This window comes from Macaca nemestrina, chromosome 3 (genome assembly GCF_043159975.1).
Source record: "Macaca nemestrina isolate mMacNem1 chromosome 3, mMacNem.hap1, whole genome shotgun sequence".
Classification (NCBI taxonomy): Eukaryota; Metazoa; Chordata; class Mammalia; order Primates; family Cercopithecidae; genus Macaca; species Macaca nemestrina.
Genome location: NC_092127.1, coordinates 63206661 through 63225509, shown reverse-complemented (window position 1 = coordinate 63225509; position 18849 = coordinate 63206661). Strand labels below are relative to the sequence as shown.

Sequence of the window (18849 nt, the reverse complement as noted above, 5' to 3'; positions counted from 1 at the left end):
TTTGACCCAGCAATCCCACTAATGGGTTTCAATCCAAAGGAAAAGAAAAACTATTATATAAAAAAGACACATGACTGGGAGTGGAGGCTCATGCTTGTAATCCCAGCACTTTGGGAGGCCAAGGTGGGAAGATCACCTGAGGGGAGGAGTTTGAGACCAGCCTGGCCAACATGGTGGAACCCATTTCTACTAAAAATACAAAAATTACCTGGGTGTGGGCGTGCTGTAATCCCAGGTACTCTGGAGGCTGAGGCAGAAGAATCACTTGAACCTGGGAGGCAGTGGCTGCAGTGAGTCGAGATCGTGCCACTATATTCCAGACTAGGTGACAAAGTGAGATTCTGTCTCAAAAAAAAAAAAAAAAAAAAAAAAGTTACCTGCACACATATGTTTATTGCAGCACTATTCACAATAGCAAAATCATAGAATCAAATTAAGTGCCATCGACGGTGGATTGCATAAAGAAAATGTCTATATGTGTACCATGGAATATTGTGCAACCGAAAAAGGGGGGGGGGATATCATGTTATTTGCCCCAATGTGGATTGAACTGGAGGCCATTAAACTAAGTAAAATAACTCAGAAACAGAAAATTAAATATTTAATGTTCTCTCTTTAAGTGGAATCTAAATAATGGGTACATATGCACATAAAATGGTAACAATATACACTGGGAACTCCAAAAGCAGGGAAGGTGGTGGGGGTTGGTGAGGGTTAAAAAATTACCTATTGCGTACAATGTTCAAATTTCACCATATGCAATACACACATTTTAAAAACCTGCCCATGTATCTTCTGAATCTAAATTAAAAAAACAATTAAAGGGTTTAGATCCTATCTTCATAGTTGCCAGGCTGACAGGATTTGGGAATCTCTAGGCAAAATGTGACCACCAATATTTTGCAAATTTATGGATAAAACCTGTTATACATTGACATTCAATGTTACCTATATTAAAACAACTGAATTAGCCTTAAATCGTACCCATCACCTTTACAGCTATGGTTTGTGGATTTAACTCTTGCGGGCACTTCAGTAAAAATGAAAAGAAGTTTCATACCAGGATGAATTTTGTCGTTGTTTTCATTAGTTTATTTAGCCTAGGCCCAAATGAGGAATGGAGATTTTCTCAGATACTTATTTCTAAGGCATATGGGATTTCTGTTATTTACAACTGAGTGAATCTTGACAAATTTGCTTTGTTAATGTAAGTCTGTTTTAGTGCAACAGATTCAATGAGTAGGCAATATTACACTTCATACCAGATAGCCAGTCACAGCTGAGGGCTCCATGTGAATGTGCCAGGATGAACGCTACATGCATGAAATTCCTTAAAGTAAAAGACCCCTTTTTTTTTTTCTGTCCAGACCGTCTGCTTCACCTCTCCTGGGAAACTTTTATTTTAAAAAGTTGAATGTATCTTTCCTCTTAGACATTATTCAGTAGACAATCATTCTATAATGATTTTTTAACTTATCTTTTTGAAACACTTATAAAAAGAGCAAGCCATTTTATACTGTCACCTTAACCCCTACATAAATAGTTTTTCTTGACCTTCATTTGAACTGGGAGAATGACAAGAATTTCATAAATATTCTCAAAGCACAAAGTCTTGTCATTTTTTTTTTTTTTGTATTACATTTGGGCTATAGCTGTCAGTATTGCACCTGTTAAGATATTTTGCACACATATTAGTAGATTTGACATGTTTAAGATAAATTTACCTCCTTTTTTGTTAAACTGTATAAAACACACATAACACAAAATTTATCATCGTAACTATTTTTAAGTGTACACTTAGTATTGTTAAATTCATTCACATTGAGCAATGAATCCCAGAACTTTTTCAAATTGTAATACTAAACGTTAATATCCATTAAACAATTACTCCCCATTTTAAACCCCCTCCAGCTCGCGGAAATCACAATTCTACTTTCTGTTTCTCTGAATTTAAGTACCCTAGATACCTAGATGAATCAAAGAGTAGTTGTGTTTTGTGACTGGTTTATTTATTTCACTACAGCATAATGTTTTTGATTTTCATCTAGGTTGTACTACATGTAAGAATTTACTTCTTTTTTGAGGCTGAATGACATTCTGTTATACATATATAGCACATTTTGTTTTCCCAATTATTCATCAATGAACACTGGGGTTGTTTTTACCTTTTGGCTATTGTGAATAATGATGCTGTGAACATGAATGAATAAATATCTTTTTGAGACCTTGCTTTTCATTATTTAGGAATACACCTAGAGAGACTTGCTGGATCACACGATAATTATAATTTTTAATTTTTTGAGGAATTGCAATACTGTTTTTCATCACAGCTGCACCGTTTTATGTTCTTATTAATAGTGTCCAAGGGCTCCAATTTTTCTACAACCTCACCAACAATTATTGTTTTCTACTATTTTTATGTTAGTCATCTTGATGAGTGTGAGGTTCTATTTCCTTGTTTAAATGTTGTGTAGGATTTTTTTATGATTATATCATGGGTTATTTGGCAGTGTGATTTTTGATGAACATTATGATTATTTCTATGCTCAATGCTGAAATAAGAGCCTCATCCATATATGTTTGTGTACTTATGCAAATATATCATAATTACATACATTTGTATGAGCGGATTTTCTATGTCAAAGTATAAGTGTAGTTACATTTAGGAAAATTAAAATATTAATTTTTCTGTAATTTTTAAATTTTTTATTTTTGAATCTTTATACAAAGGGAAAGACATTTTCTCCTGCCCCCTTTATCCTGACAGAAATGCTTTTACCAAATATCCTCTAAAAGTGCTCAGCTATTTTGTAGTTTCAACAAAACGAAAGAGGGGCAATGGTCTTCATAACCCTTAGTAGTCATTGTTGGTGGCGTGGGCTAATATTTCCTCATTTTGATTCTCTCGCTTTAATAATTTTGAGATTAATTAATTTTTATATTCATTGACCATTTGTTTCTTTCTTTAACTTTTGTGAAATATTCATATTTTAGGGCCATTTTTTCCATTATGGTTTTGTATTTTTTAATTGGTTTATGAAAACTTCTTGCAAATTTAAAATACTAATTCACTTTTTGCCATATAAGCTGCAAGCACCACTAATTTCATATTTGGTGAAGAAATACCAATTTCATTGTTTTTTCTTTTTCTTTTTTCTTTTTTTAACCAAACAATAGCTTTTGGTCTTATTGATTATTTATAATTTCTTAATACAAATTTTAATGATTTGTTTACTGATTTGTGTATGCTAGACCATCCTTGCATCCTTGGATTGAATACACTTGATCTTGGTCAATGATGTTTTCACTGTGTTGTTGAACTTGGTTTGCATTTTGTTTAAGATTTTTGTATCTATGTTAATCAGTAAAATTGGCCTGTAATTTTTCTTTTTGTTGTTGTTGTCGTGTCCTTGTCTGGATTTGCTATCAGGGTAATACCAGCCCCGTAGAATGAATTAGGAAGAATTTTTTCTTTGTTTGAGAAGAATTGGTAGTAGTTCTTTATAAGTATGATGGAATACACAGTAAAGCAATATGGTTTCTGGGCTTTTGTGGGGAGAAGTGAGGGGACACTTTTTATTACTGACTCAATGGTTAATCATTTTTGGTCTGATCATGTTTTCTATTTATTCTTCATTCAATTTTTTGAGACTGTATGTGTTCAAGAATTTATCAATTTCCTCTAGGTTCTGCAATTTGTTAGTGTATAAGTTTTTCATAACAGTTTCTACTGATCCCTTACATTTGTTTGGCTTCAGTTATAATGTCTCCTTTTTCATATCTGATTTTATATATTTGGCACTTCTGTCTTTTTTCTTGGTTAGTCTAGCTAGCATGGTGATTTTGTTTATCTATTTAAAAAAACAAGCCTTTACTTTTTTAATCTTTTGTAATTTCTTAGTCCCTATTTTGTCTATATCTGTTCTGATCATGATATCTTTCCTTCTATGCATTTTGGGTTTGGTTCATTCTTGTTTCTAGTTCTTCAAGCTGTAGAAACAGCTTGAAGAAACAACATGTTAAGTTGTTTATTTCAAATCTTTCTACTTTTTTGTTGTAGGTGTTGCTATAAACTTCACTCCTGGCAATGCTTTTGCTGTATCCCACAAGTTTTAGTATGTTTTGTTTCCATCTTCACTTGTTTCAAGGTACTTTTTAGTTTTCTGCTGAATTTCTTCATTGACCCAACACTTGTCAGAAACATCTTGTTTAATTTTCATAAGTTTGTGCAGATTCTAATTTTCCCCTTGTTATTGATTTCTAGTTTTATTTTATTTTGGTCTCAGAAAATTATTGATATAATCTTGATTTGTAAAAAAATTTGCTGAGACTTGTTTTGTGTCCTATCCTGGAGAATGTTCCATGTGCTGATGAGAAGAAAGTTTATTCCAAAGCTATTGAATGAAATGTTCTGTAAATGTCCATTAGGTTTGGCTAAAGAGCAGTTTAAATTCAGTGTTTCTTTGTTGACTTTTTTGTCTAGATGTTTTGTCCAATGCTGAGAGAGAAGTTCTTAAGTCCCCAGCTCTTACTGTGTTGGAGTCTATCTCTAATAATTACTTTATATATCTGGGTGTCCTGGTGATGAGTATATATATATTTAGAATTATTATATCCTTTTGTTGAACTGATCTGGTTATCCCTATATAATGAGCTTCTTTGTGGCTTTTTACAGTTTTTGATTTAAAGTGTGTTTTAACTGATGTAAGTATAGCTACTCTTGCTCATGTATGGTTTCCATTTGTGTAGGACATTGTTTTCTATCCTTTTACCTTCAGTCTATAAGTGTCTTTACAGGCCAAGTGAGTTGCCTGTAGGTAGCATATAGTTGAGTTATGTTTTTCTTTCCATTAGTAAACCTTTTAAGTGTGGAGTTTAATCTGTCGACATTCAATATTATATTAATAGATGAGAACTTATTCCTGTTATTTTCTTAATTGTTTTCTGCTTGTTTTATATATCCTTTTCTCCTTTTGTAGCCTCTTATTATCATTGCAGTTTGGTGGTTTTCTGTAGTGGTACCATTTAACTTCTTTCTCATTTGAGTATATATTTGATAGTAAATTACATAATTTTATGTGTTTTCATGATTTTAGAGATCATCCTTTGGTTTCCAGATGTAGGACTCTCTTATTCATTTCTGTAGGGCCTGAGTAGTGGTGATGAATTCCTAGCTTTTGCTTCTCTGGAAAATAGTTTATTTCTTCCTCATTTTTGAAAGATAGCTTTGCTGGATATAATATTCTTATAGGGGTTTTCTTCAGTGCTTTGAATGTGTCATTCCATTTTCTCCTGGTCTGTAAGGCTGCTGCTGAGAAATCTGCTATTAGTCTGATGAGGATTATCATATATGTGACTTGATGCTTTTCTCCTGCTGTTTTTACCATTCTCTTTTTCTTTGACTTAACAGCTTTACTATAATATGTCTTGGAGAATATATTTTTGGTTGGAATCTATTCAGGTATCTTTAAGATTCCTATATCTAGATGTTTACATCTCTTGCGACTCTTGAAAAGTTTTCAGCTATTATTTTATTAAGTAAGTTTTCTGTGTCTTTGCCCTTATTTCTCCTTCTGAAACTTCCTGAATTTAGTTATTTAGTCATTATGTATTAAATCACATGTCACATAGAATTTCTTCATTCTCTTATATTATTTTTAAATTTAACTGTGTTATTTCAAAAGACTTGTCTTCAAGTTCAGAAATTCTTTCTTCTGCTTGATCTACTGTATTGTTAAACCTCTTAATTGTATTTTTCATTTTATTTATTGAATTCTTTAGTTATAGGCTTTCTGTTTGGTCCTTTCTTATGATATCCATCTCTTTGCTGAATTTGTCATTCAGATCGTTGTCCTGATTTCTTTGTATTGTTTATCTGTGCACTCTTCCATCTCACTGAGTTGCTTTAATATTATTATTTTGATTTTTTTAACCATTTTATAAATTTTCTTTTCATTGGAATCTGTTTCTAGAAAATTACTATGTTCCTTTGGAGATGTTATTCTTCCTTGCTTTTTTTTTTTTTTTTTTTTTGATGTTTGTTGTGTTCTTAAGTTGATATCTGTGCATTTGTTGTATGTCTCTTCTGTCTATTTTATGTATTGGCTTTTGTGGGAAAATACTTTTTCCTATAGATGCTTTTACAGCGTTGGTTGAGAAAGGTGACATGGCTTTGATTCTGGATGGGCATAGCAGTGTAGTCTCCACATGATTTCTTTGGCTGCAATCAGCATCAGAGGTTCCTGTGAGTTCCTCAGTGACTTAGACAGTGGTCATTAATGGAGGCTGTGGTGAGACTTTGATGGAGACAGTGACTCCAGGAAGGCCAGTATTCAGGCACCACTGATGGCAGTAGTAGCGAGGGCAGGGCTGTCCTAAAGCCCCTAGATGATGTGCATAAGTGTCAGAAATGGAGGGTGGGGCCATGTAGTCCCCAGGTTCCTGGATGGTATATTCATGTGCTGGCAGTAGTGGCAGTAAGTAGGGAAGGCCTAAGTCCCTGGGATAGTGCATGTGGGCACTGGCAGCAGTGGATGGAGTGTGTTGATTCCCAGGCCTTCAAATAATGCACATGTGTGGTGGCAGCAGCAGCAGCAAAATTCAGGATGGGCCTGTCCTTAGGCTTTCTGATGGTGGATGCACAGGCACCACCTATAGTGGTCAGGGCAGGTCAATCTATAGACTCCTGGATGCTGCTCTCAGATACTTGCAGTAGAGGTGAATAGTGTGTCAGGCCTGTCCTCAGGCCCCCCATTGCTACACAGTGTTGGCTGTAGCAGGTAAGGCAGGTCAGTCCCTAGGCCTCTCAATGACTTGCACATGTGGCAGCAGTGGAAGGCAATACAGGTCTTTCCTCATGCCTCTGATGGTACATGTGGACACCCACAGTGAGGCAGGTTGATCCTGGGCCCCTAGATGATGTGCATGGGCATGGTGGTCGGTAGGCCAGTCCTCTCCTCAGACCCATGAATTATGGTGTACTTGTCAGCCAGTGGTGGTTGGTGGGGCAGAATGAATCCCCAGGCCCCAAGGCAATATGCATGGGCACAATGAGCAGAGCATAACTCTCCTCAGGCCCCAGGTGACGTGGGTGGGTGCCAACAGGCAAAGCGAACCTACGGCTTCTCCAATTGTTAAATTGCTTTTCCTAAAACATCAGTAAAATGTTTCCAAAAAACACTATACCTTCAATAAAATATTATTTTTAAAGTTATATGGTTTCTAATGTTAGTTATTTCATTGTATGGAATTTCATAAATCACACTAGGAAAGTAAAGATTACCATCTAGGAATTTTCTGTCTATTTTATGTACTCTCAAATCAATGTCACACCACATATTCGGCTTAGAATTTATTCAAAAAGTGAATTAAAAAAATAAGATATATTTGGCTAGCATAGTGAACATCTGGAGAACACCTCTTAACACACATCAAATGAAACAAAATAACTAAAGGAGACAAAACATTGTTACCTGGGGATTAGGAGGTTCAGAGCCACATATATACAGCACTGCTTTTGAGAAATAGCTCCCACTAAAATACTATATGCTCCAAATTGGAGGAGTATACAGTGAGGTAACAGAGAGTTTCACTATCTTAGATTTGTGTATATTGTGTTGAATTAATGTAGAATTATTTTCATAGATTTATTCTAAAAATCCTTATAAGTGGTATGTATTTGGAAATATGGCAAGTGTTTAGATAATTGAGGATTAATGTCCTAAAGATCCATTTCAGCAATATGTTACAGATATGGTGCTAAGTGTGATGGAGAGGGCATATGAAGGTAGGGACATCTTTGTGATCTGCACTTAGTTCACAGAAGAGTGATTTCTAGAATGAAGGTTCAGAGACAAGAAACAAATTTATCGTTTTAATTTTGTGGATGAAATTAACTTATTGAGAAATAATTTCATACTTTTTATAAAACAAATATAGCTATGAATAGCACAAGTTTTATCAACATAAATTCTTGCCATAGTAGCTAGCTAATTCCAAAGTAGCTGAATAAGCCAAATCCTAAGTGGTATACAAATGGTTTAGAAATGATACAATGTGTACAGAGTTTTGATGATAGGAAATGACATAAAACAAAGATTTATAAACCACTCAAGTTCCCTCATGCCACACTGGAGAGAATAGCAATATATTATTATGTAGAGAAAACAAGGAAGCACATTACTTATATACATTTCCTAAACTGTGAAATCAGGGGAAAACTTTCATTGTTTTTTAGGAAAAAAAAGCCTGTACATGCTCAATACAGAGGTAAATTAAAAAAAAATATTTTTGATCTACGGTTGAATCCATGGATTCAGAATTTAAACTTAAATATTTAAGTTTTTGTTGCTATTGTAAATGTAATTGTTTTCTTAATTTTTAAAGAATAATTCATTATTAATATATAGAAATGCTACAAATTTTTGTATGTTGATTGTGTATTATTCAATACACAATAAAATTCAATTTTACTGACTTCATTTATCAGTTCTAACAGTTTTCTAGTGGAGTCTTTAGGGTGTTTCTTACATATAAGATTATTGCAAGAAATCCAACAACCTAGTTAAAACATTGGCAAAAGATCTGAATAGACATTTCTCAAAGAAGACATACATGTATGTGAAAAATGCTCAGTACCACTAATCATTAGGGAAATGAAAATTAAAACTGCAATAAGATATCACCTTACATCTGTTAGAATGGCTCTTATCAAAAAGATGAAAAATAACAAGTGTTGGTGAGGATGCAGAGAAAAAGAAACTTGATATAATTTGGATATTTGTCCTTTTCCAAATCACATGTTGAATTGTAATCCCCAAAGCTGAAGTGGGAACTAATGGGAGATGTTTGGGTCATGGGGGCAGATCTCACATAGCTTGGTACTCTTGCAATAGTGAGTGAGTTCTTGCAAGATCTGTTTTTTTTTTTTTTTTTTTTTTTTTTTTTTTTTTTTTTGAGACGGAGTCTCACGCTGTTGCCCAGGCTGGAGTGCAGTGGCGCGATCTCGGCTAATTTTTTGTATTTTTAGTAGAGACGGGATTTCACTGTGGTCTCGATCTCCTGACCTTGTGATCCACCCACCTCGGCCTCCCAAAGTGCTAGGATTACAGGCTTGAGCCACCGCGCCCGGCCAAGATCTGGTTGTTTAAAAGTGTGTGGCATCTCTCCCTTCCACCTCACCTGCTTCTGTCCTTGCCATGTGATATGCCTGCTCCCCCTTTGCCTTCTGACATCATTGGAAGCTTCCTGAGTCCTCTGCAGAGGCAGATGCTGCTATGCTTCCTGTACAACCTGCAGAACTATAATCCGATTAAATATCTTTTCTTATGAGTTACTCAATCTCGGGTATTTCTTTATAGCAATGCAAGAATGGCCTAATGCAGAACTCTTATACATTGTTGGTAGAAATGTAAATTAGTACCATTATAGTAAACAGCCTAAAATTTCCTCAAGAAACTAAAACTGGAACTGCCACATGATCCAGTAATACCACTCTGGGTGTATATCCAAAGGAAGCAAAATCAATATATCAAAGAGATATCTGTACTATCATGTTCATAGAAGCATTATTCACAATAGCCAAAATATAGAATGAACCTAAGTGTTCAGCAATGGATGAATGGATGAAGAAAATGTAGTATATATACACTATAGAATATTGGGAAAATTCTGTCATTCATGACAAGGATAAACCTGAAGGACATTATGCTAAATGAAATAAGTCCAGCACAAAAGTTCAAATACCACATGATCTCACTTATATGTGTAATATAAAAAAGTTGAACCCACAAATGTACAACGTTAAATGATGGCCTCACATAAAAAATGGTAAATAAGTGAAATGATGGATATGTTAGTTAGCTTGATTTAAACATTCCACATTGTATTCATATATCAAAACATCACATTGTATCCCTTAAATACATACCATTATGATTTGTCAATAAAAAATAATATTAATAATCAAGAATTTAAAATTTTTTTAATAAATTAAAGTTGAAAGAGGAACTGCAAACATTGCTATAGAAAAGATTCCTTAATCTTAGGAATCTTTTAGGAAGATTCTTACTCTTCCTAAAAGATTTATATAAAAATTCCATTTTATTACATAAAATATTTTTAAATCCAGTCTTGACATGAGATTTTTAAAAATTAGATAACATTACTAAGAATCTGCAGAAAACTAGGACTTACCATAATATATAAGATATTTAGTATTATTGTAACTACATTTATAGCAAGAAAAAATTCTAAATTTTGATGAAAGAATCTCACCAAATCTGTCTACCAAATTCTGAAACAATGAAGAGCAATGATACAGAATAAATGAATATATGTGAATACCAACAAAACAAAGAACTCATTTTAACACTTAATAATATTCTAGAAAGCAAAAATAAATAAATAAATAAATAAATAAAATCTGAGACATCATTTGGCTTAGTAATTAATTTTATAAAAAACCCATTCCTGCCTATTATTTGCTTCCTCTTTTTGAGAAAGATGAAAATTACCTGAAGACTGTGTTGGGACATCAAGTTCTAGTATATCTGCTGAGATTGGTATTCTTTTTTTATTTTCCTGTCACATAGTATGTGATGAATTATTTTTTTAATTACATGAGGCACATAGTAGGTGTATATGTTTATTGGATACATGAGCTGTTTTGATACAAGCATGCAATACGTAATAATCACATCATAGAAGATGGAATATTCATCATTTCAAGCATTTATCTTTTGTGTTATGAGCAATGAAATTATACTCTTTCAGTTATTTTAAAATGTATAATAAATTATTATTGACTGTAGTCACCTTCTTGTATATCAAATATTATGCCTTGTCCATTCATTTTAACTATTTTTTTCTACCCATTAGACAGACATCCCCACCTACCCCCCACCCTTCCATTACCCCTCCCAGCCTCTGGTAACCATCCTTCTACTCTCTATCTCCATAGAATCAATTGTTTTGATTTCTATGCCCAATAAATAAGTGAAAACTTACAATGTTTTTCTTGCTGTGCCTGGCTTATTTCACTTAACATAATGACCTCCAATTTCATCCATGTTGTTGAAAATGATCGGATCTCATTTTTTTAATGGTTGACTAGTACTCCATTGTGTATAAGTACCACATTTTCTTAATCTATTCATCTGCTGATGGACACTTAGGTTGCTTCAAATCTTGTCGATTGTGAACAGAGCTGTAACAAACATGGGAATGCAGATATCTCTTTGATATATTGATTTCCTTTCTTTTGTGTATATACCCAGCAGTGGAATTGTTGGATAATATGGTAGCTCCATGGTTAGTTTTTTGAGGAACCTCCAAACTGTTCTCCATAGTGGTTGCACTAATTTACATTCCCACCAACAGTGTATGAGGGTTCCCTTTTCTCCACATTCTCGCCAGCATTTACTATTGGCTCTATTTGGATAAAAGCCATTTTAACGGGGATGAGATATCTCATGGTAGTTTTGATTTGCATTTCTCTGAGGATCGATGATGTTGAGCACCTTTTCATATGTCTGTTTACCATTTGAATGTCTTCTTTTGAGAAATGTCTTTTCAGATCTTCTGCCCATTTTGAAATCAGATTATTAGATCTTCTTTTTTCCTATGAGTTGTTTGAACTCCCTATATATTCCAGTTTTTAATCCCAGAGTTTAGTATTCTAATATCTCATGGTTCATCAATTTATTTTCATCAAAACACAATATTAAAAGACAGACTGAAGTATAATTAAAAGAAAATATTTAATTTTCTCATACTTATTAACAAAAAAATAAAAATTATCTCATCATAAAAGCAAGAAAATTTCTAGTAATATTCAAAAGTGAGGAAATTAATACAACAGATATAAATTTTGTAGTTCTTGAAGCAGTCAATTTAGTGAGTAGGGAGAAATGATTTATCTTATCTTACATACTATAGTGGAAGTATCATTCAAAATTTTCTTTTGTCACATGCTAACCTCTTTATAAAATGTAAAAATAATAGAAAGAAATTATACATTTACCTGACTTAAAGTTTCGGAAAGACCCAATCTTTTCACTTATATTTTTAGTAACTTCTTAGTTTACTTAATACTTCTCGGAAGACAAACTTATTTAATGAATTGTAAGTTAAAATAAAGCCTATTATTTAGAGGAGAGGACTGTCTCACTGTTCTCTGTACAAACCACCAACACCAAGTTGCCAGGATCAAAAAACTGTCCCAGTCATCATAGCTTCATAATGACTGATAGCAATTCAGTCCAAACAGATCTTGATATTTCATCTTGATCAGCCACATAAGTGCATGTATGTTTATCAGCAGATTTGACTCAACAACTTAAGTAACTTAAAGAATTCAAAGTCAAATGTGATGCACTTGCTTTTATTTTGTTTTGTTTTGTTGCCTAATTTATAGGCCCCTTTAGTGAGAGGTTAAAAAGAACAGTGGAAGCAAGTGGTTGGGTTGAATTGGTTTAGTGAGTGTGAAGGTGGCCTCTCTGCAGAGCAGGGGGCCTGCCAGTAGTCTGGAATCTATGCTTTAACTGTAAAACAGCCTTTACACTGAGCCTCGAGGGTCATTTTATAGGTGTTCTATAAACATTTTAAAGCTATTCTATAGCTGTTCCTTTTTTATAACGGCCCCATCTTACCCCTCCTGGAGATGTTGACCCAGCAGGGGGTGAGGTAATGGCCAGTTGTGGAGCTCAGAATGGATTGCTTTCTTTACTCACTCACCCTTCACCTACTGTTTAATGACCACCCAACAACTCCCAGCACAACAAAAAGAAATCAGTAGTAGTAGCTCTGAAAGGATTCTTCAGACAAAATCTAGATCTGAAGGTTTCCCCACTGCCACTCAGTGAATGAAAGGCCCATCCTACTGTCCTTGTTTAAATACAGGTATGGTTATATGTAATACACACACACACACACACACACACACACACACACACACACACTGCAACTAAATCTGATATGGGAAGAGATAAATTCTTGTCAGGGCTCTCTCCCTTGTCATACCAGAGAGTTAAGTAATGTTCTTTACATGGTGATCACTGATGAATAAGAAAATATTCAGTGCCCAAAGCACAATTTTTAGATTATGTGTTTAATCAATCTACCCTAGGAAAGGAAAAGTAGTGTTTAGGTTATTCTGGGTACATTGTCTATGGCGTAGCCTTGCTCTACAAGGAGTAGCTAAAAAAGAAAAAGAAAAAGTAATGTTTAAACCTGTGGATTTTTCTCAATATCAGAGAATTTTTAGTTTCTTTTGAGTCTGGCCCTGATATGTTTTAAATTTCACTGAAAATTCCAGAAATAATGTGGCTAACAATGCACAAAGCAAAAAGTAAGATTTTGCCTATTGTGATTGTCTTAAGTGTCAATTTAAGCCATAATCTAGATTTGCAGTGAAGGTATTGTAGATATCATTTTCCCCAGAAATCAGTTTACTTTAAGTGAAGAAGATTACACCTGACAATATGGGAGGGCCTTATCCAATCAGTAGAAGATCTTAGGAGCAAAGACTAGATTTCTTAGACAAGAATTTTTGCCTCCAGACAACACCCTAAAATCTGCCTGAGTTTCAAGGCTGTTGGCCTGTCTTATACATTTCCAACTTGACAGTTTTCACAATTCCATAAGCCATTTCTTAAAATAAATGTCTATGTTCTATATAATTCTACTGGTTCTGCTTCTCTGAAGAAACCTGACTAATGCAATTATTAAATGTTAAATTGATAAAAAGATATACATAAATTTATCTTAATACATATAAGTTATGTATATAGAGTTTTAAGAAATACAGCAAGGATGCAGGGTACAAGATTCAAAATACAAAAATCAATTGTGTTTCCAGCAATGATCAACTTGAAAATAAAATTAAGAAAACAATTTCACTTATGATAACATCAAAAATGATAAAGCACCTAGGAGCAACTACAGAACATTATTTAAAGAAATTAAAGAAGGCCTGAAGTAATGGAAAGCTACCTCATGTTTATTAACGGAAAAATTTAATATTTTTAAAGTGCCAGTACTCCTCAGCTTGATGTATAGATTCAAAGCAATTAGTACGAAAATTCCAGCTGGCTTCTTTGAAGAATTTACAAACTGATTGTGAAATTCAGATGGAAATTTAAGGAGCTCAAAATAACCAAAAGTGTGGGAAAAAAGAACAAAATGGGAGGACTCACACATCCTGACTACAAAACTCCAGTGTTCAGGACAACGTGGTACTAACATAAGGATAGACACATAGAGCAATAGAATTAAGATTCCAGAAATAAACCCTCACATTTATAGTCAAATGATCTTCAGTAGTAGTACCAAATAATTCAACGAGGAAAAAATTTTCTTTTCAACAAAATGATGCAGATACAACAGGATACCACATGTAAAAGAATGAAGTTGGACCTTAGCTCATATCACACATGAAAATTAAGTCAAAATGTACTAAAGGTATAGAGGTAAGAGCTAAATTTATAAAACTCTTGGAAAAGCACATATGTGTAAACATTCACATCATGGGTTAGGCAATAGTTTCTTAGACATGACACCAAAGCCCCAGCAACAAAGGAAAATTTGATAAATTTGATTTCATCAAAATTTTTAAAAATGTTTGCGCTTCAAAGGACAGTATCAAGAAAGTGAAAACGACTACTCAATGAATGTGTAGGAATATTTGCAAAACATATATCCGATAAGAAGCTAGTATTCAGAATACAAAAAGAACCCTAACATCTCAACCATAAATAACCCAATTAAAAAATGTGAATAGACATTTCTCCAAAGAAGATGTACGGATACACAATGAGCACATGAAAAGATGTTCGACATCGTTAGTCATTAGGGAAAGGCACATCAAAATCACAAATAAAAGGATAAATGTACATCAAAAAGACTAATAATTAAAAGTGTTGGCACTAATGGGGATAAGTTGAACACACGTGCATTATTGTAGAAATGCAAAATTGTGTATCTACTTTAAAAAATAGTTTGGCAGTTTCTCAAAAACAAAAAGCTCTTTTAAAGAGTTACCACATGACCCAGAAATTTCACTCCTAGCTGTACACCTATGAGAAATGTAAACATATATCTATACAAAAAGTTATACATGAATGTACATTGAAGCATTACTCAAAATAGCCAAGAAGTGTAAGCATCAAAAATGCCCATCCATTCATGAATGACTAAACAAAATGCAGTATATCTGTACAATGGAATATTATTCAACAACACAAATGAACAAAATGCTGATACATATCAAAACATGGAAGAACATTGAATACATTATGCCAAGTTAAAGAAGCCAGACACAAAAGACTGCATATGGTACGATTCACTTTACATGAGACATCCAAAACAGACAAATCAATAGAGATAAAAAGTACATCAGTGTTTACCAGAGTTTGAAGTGGGGAGGGAGAGAAAGAAAATGACTGCTAATGGGTAAGTGGGTTCTATTTGGCCTAGTGAAAATACTCTGGAATTAGGTAGTGATGATTGCACAATTTTGTTAATATACTTAAAACTACTGAATTTTATCCTATAAAGTGATGAATTTTATGATATGTGAATTATGTCTCAAAAAAGAACATAATAAAGTTTGAAAATCTGGGTATATTAGTCCATTCTTGCACTGCTGTAAAGAAATACCTGAGACTGGGAAATTTATAAAGAAAACAAAAGGGGTTTAATTGTCTCACAGTTCTGCAGGTACAGGAAGTACAGTGGCTTGTGCTTCTGGAAAGGGGCCTTAGGAAGCTTTCAATCATGGTAGAAGGCAAAGCAGGAGCAAGGCACTTCACATGGCTGGAGTAGGAGGAAGGAGGTGGAAAGGTGACACACACTTTTAAACAAGCAAATCTCAGGAGAATTCACTATTGCAACAGAGCCAGGGCTGGTGGGGTGGTGAGGGAGAGATGGTGTTAAACCATGAGGAAAATTCCCCCATGAGCCAATCACCTCTCACCAGACCCCACTTCTGGCATTGGGGATTACATTTCAACATGAGAATTGGGCGGAGACACAGATGCAAACCATACCACATGATGAAAGAAAGAAATTGTATTATTTTGAGTAACTAATCTTTGTTGACCTGCAATTTGGAATTTATTGAACTTCTTTATAAATTATTTTAGATGTATAATGAAGATAAATATATAGTATCTTCTATTCTTTGCAAAGCATTTTTGAGAAAGTATCTTTTTTTAATCTTATATTCTAAAATGGTGAATTTCATAGATTGAAAACCTCCAGTTATTTTTATTTTGTTTTCTTCCTTTTTCTCCCAATGTTTTCAAGGCATCTTTCTGTTTTAAAATACATATTTTACTATTATTCAAGTCTGATAAGGCCAACAGATCAAGGGAAGACTGACATTGAAAAGATATCTTGCTACTTAGTTCCTAAAAGGGACATACCATGCCATGAAAAACCACATAAATTTATTTATAGGCACTAAGGTCAAATGAGACTTTAAGAAAATTTAAAGAAAAATAAATTATCACTTGAATATATTAACAACCTTATTCCCTCTTTCCTTCATCCCTGGGGAAATGCCAGGCTGGTCAGGAAGCTGCAGAAAAACAAGGTCAAGAGACTTTACCATGGTTTTCAGGGAAAGAAGTGGGCAAGGTGGGGTAAGCAGGTTTAGGGTTCACTACTTTAAGTAATCTCCACAGGTTCTGAAGCATAAGGACTGTTCCTAGATGCCTGGTACCTGACCTTGGGATGTTTGGAGCAAAGGAATATTGGTCCAGAGTTTTAGAACCTTATAGAAGAGGTAGGGTGTGGTGGTGGCTGTGACTTCTGCATTGGTTAGTCTGCATATAAAAGACACAGTCACAGTGGATCCTTTACTGACTCTATGGATTGGCTAGTCCTAGGACAGACAGCCTCACCAGGATTCATAAAGCACCACATATCAAAACTTCCTAAGAGAATGACATGCTTCACACACCCTCTTTGATTTCTTTACTTCAAAATATATCCTCAAATGCTTTTAGTCTAACAAATTTAAGTGGTTGACATATTAAAATGTTACCATCCCCAACGGACAGCACATACAAGCAGGCTTCATACAATAGGTGAATTAAATGCATATTATATAGGAAGTTCTTACAGAGGCTCCACAACAGCTGAGAGTTAGACTACTCTGTCCTGTGCTTCCAGAAATGAGAGCTGATGGAATAGAAAACATAATGTAAAGCACACTACAAATATTGTCGTGTTGCTTTATTTATGTCATGACTCCTCTTTGTGACATTTGGAAAAGTCTTGTAAATGGGACTCCACACCAAATACAAACCAGTATTCTTAAATAAATGTGGGGGTCATAATACTAAGCTTATCTTAGGTCCACCACTAAGCAAATGTGTTCAGTTGTCTTAGTGGTTTTTGTCAAATACAAAACTTAGGAGAACCAAAAAGTCTTGCCAGGTTTCCAACTCTTCTCTTCCTTTAAGTAGTTATTGTATTTCATTTTTGTTACGGAACACTTTAAACAAATATTTTTCTCTTAGATTCTTTATGAGTGCTTATAGTTGCAGACATCCAACTGAAACTTTTTCTGCCCACTAGTTCCATTTTTCGTTTCAGTTAAATTTAGAGAATCCACCCTGGAAAGTGTGGCATATGGTATCACGGCACAGTGGAAAGAAGAATGTAGATTTGCTTACTGAAAGCAAGGTCAATGAGACTTTAGGAAGATTTCAAGGGCAAATAAAAATCATTGCATGTGCTAATAACTTTATCCTCTCTCCCAAATAAGAAAATTATATTTAAGTACACACACTCACACACACACATACAACAATAAAATTTTCCATTCTTTTCTCGCCACTATTAAAATTCTCAAATACAAGATCTTTCCTTTTAATTGTTCACTCACAACGTTTTAATTAGCCAAATTTCTAAAATGTGACAATCCAGCTGCCAAAAGTCAGCCATAGTTTTGACTTACAGGTCTGTAAAGAATTACGTGGTAGCAATCAGAATGAATTGCAAAGCTTATGTCCAAAAATTTTTTCATATGGCATAAACACAGCAATTGGCGTGGTAATTCTTCTTGATTGCACTAGCTGGGGGAATTTAGCAGAAAATGCCAAAAGTTAGTTAAGGTATGCTGTCTACTGGGCTATGTGTCATAAAGCTACTAAATACATGTACATGTAGGTTATATACATACACACATATATAAATTTGTTCAATATAGAGTTTATTTTTAAGCTATATCACTGAGAAATGAGTGCTATTAGGAACATAGAACCATCTTCTATACAGACACTAAAACTCAGGACTTACTTGGGCAAAGGTGGAATTCAGCACATTTAATATAATTTTCTAATTTTCCCACAGTATAGTGCTATTCTTCATATGAGTTTTGTTGTTTGTAAATCTGTTTATGTTCAGGAATAATAGAGGAATAAAAATGAATAAAAGAAGGTTGATTTTCATGTCAAAATGCCAGCTTGAATGCCTATTAATATTCTCTTATAACCAAATTTTATGTTTTCATCAAATCAAGCTTTCAAGGAGAATGCCAAGGTGTCAGCAGCTCATAGTCACTATGCAAAAAAGTGATATCTCAAATAATAGTAATACCTCTAACAGAAAGCATAGACACCATACACACTAATAACATGGTGTTAGACCTGTCAATCAAAACTGTGGCTGGTTTTTGGCAGCGTGGTCATCACATTTTAGAAATTTGGCTAACTGAAACTTTGAGCAAACAATTAAAAGAAAAGATTTTATATTTGAGAATTAGGAGTGACGAAATAAGAATGCAAATTCTTACCATTCTCTCTCTGTCTGTGTGTGTGTGTGTGTGTGTGTGTGTGTGTG

General features: G+C 34.1%; 1 long non-coding RNA gene across 1 annotated transcript in view; it reads right to left on the bottom strand.

Annotated features, from left to right (window-relative positions):
• Window positions 1-235: 235 nt before the first annotated feature.
• LOC139362170 (uncharacterized) overlaps window positions 236-18849 on the bottom strand; it is a 215935-nt gene continuing 197321 nt past the window's right edge. The window contains exon 4 of the long non-coding RNA XR_011620530.1: window positions 236-341. This is a non-coding gene — a long non-coding RNA (uncharacterized lncRNA). The remainder of the gene's footprint in view (window positions 342-18849) is intronic.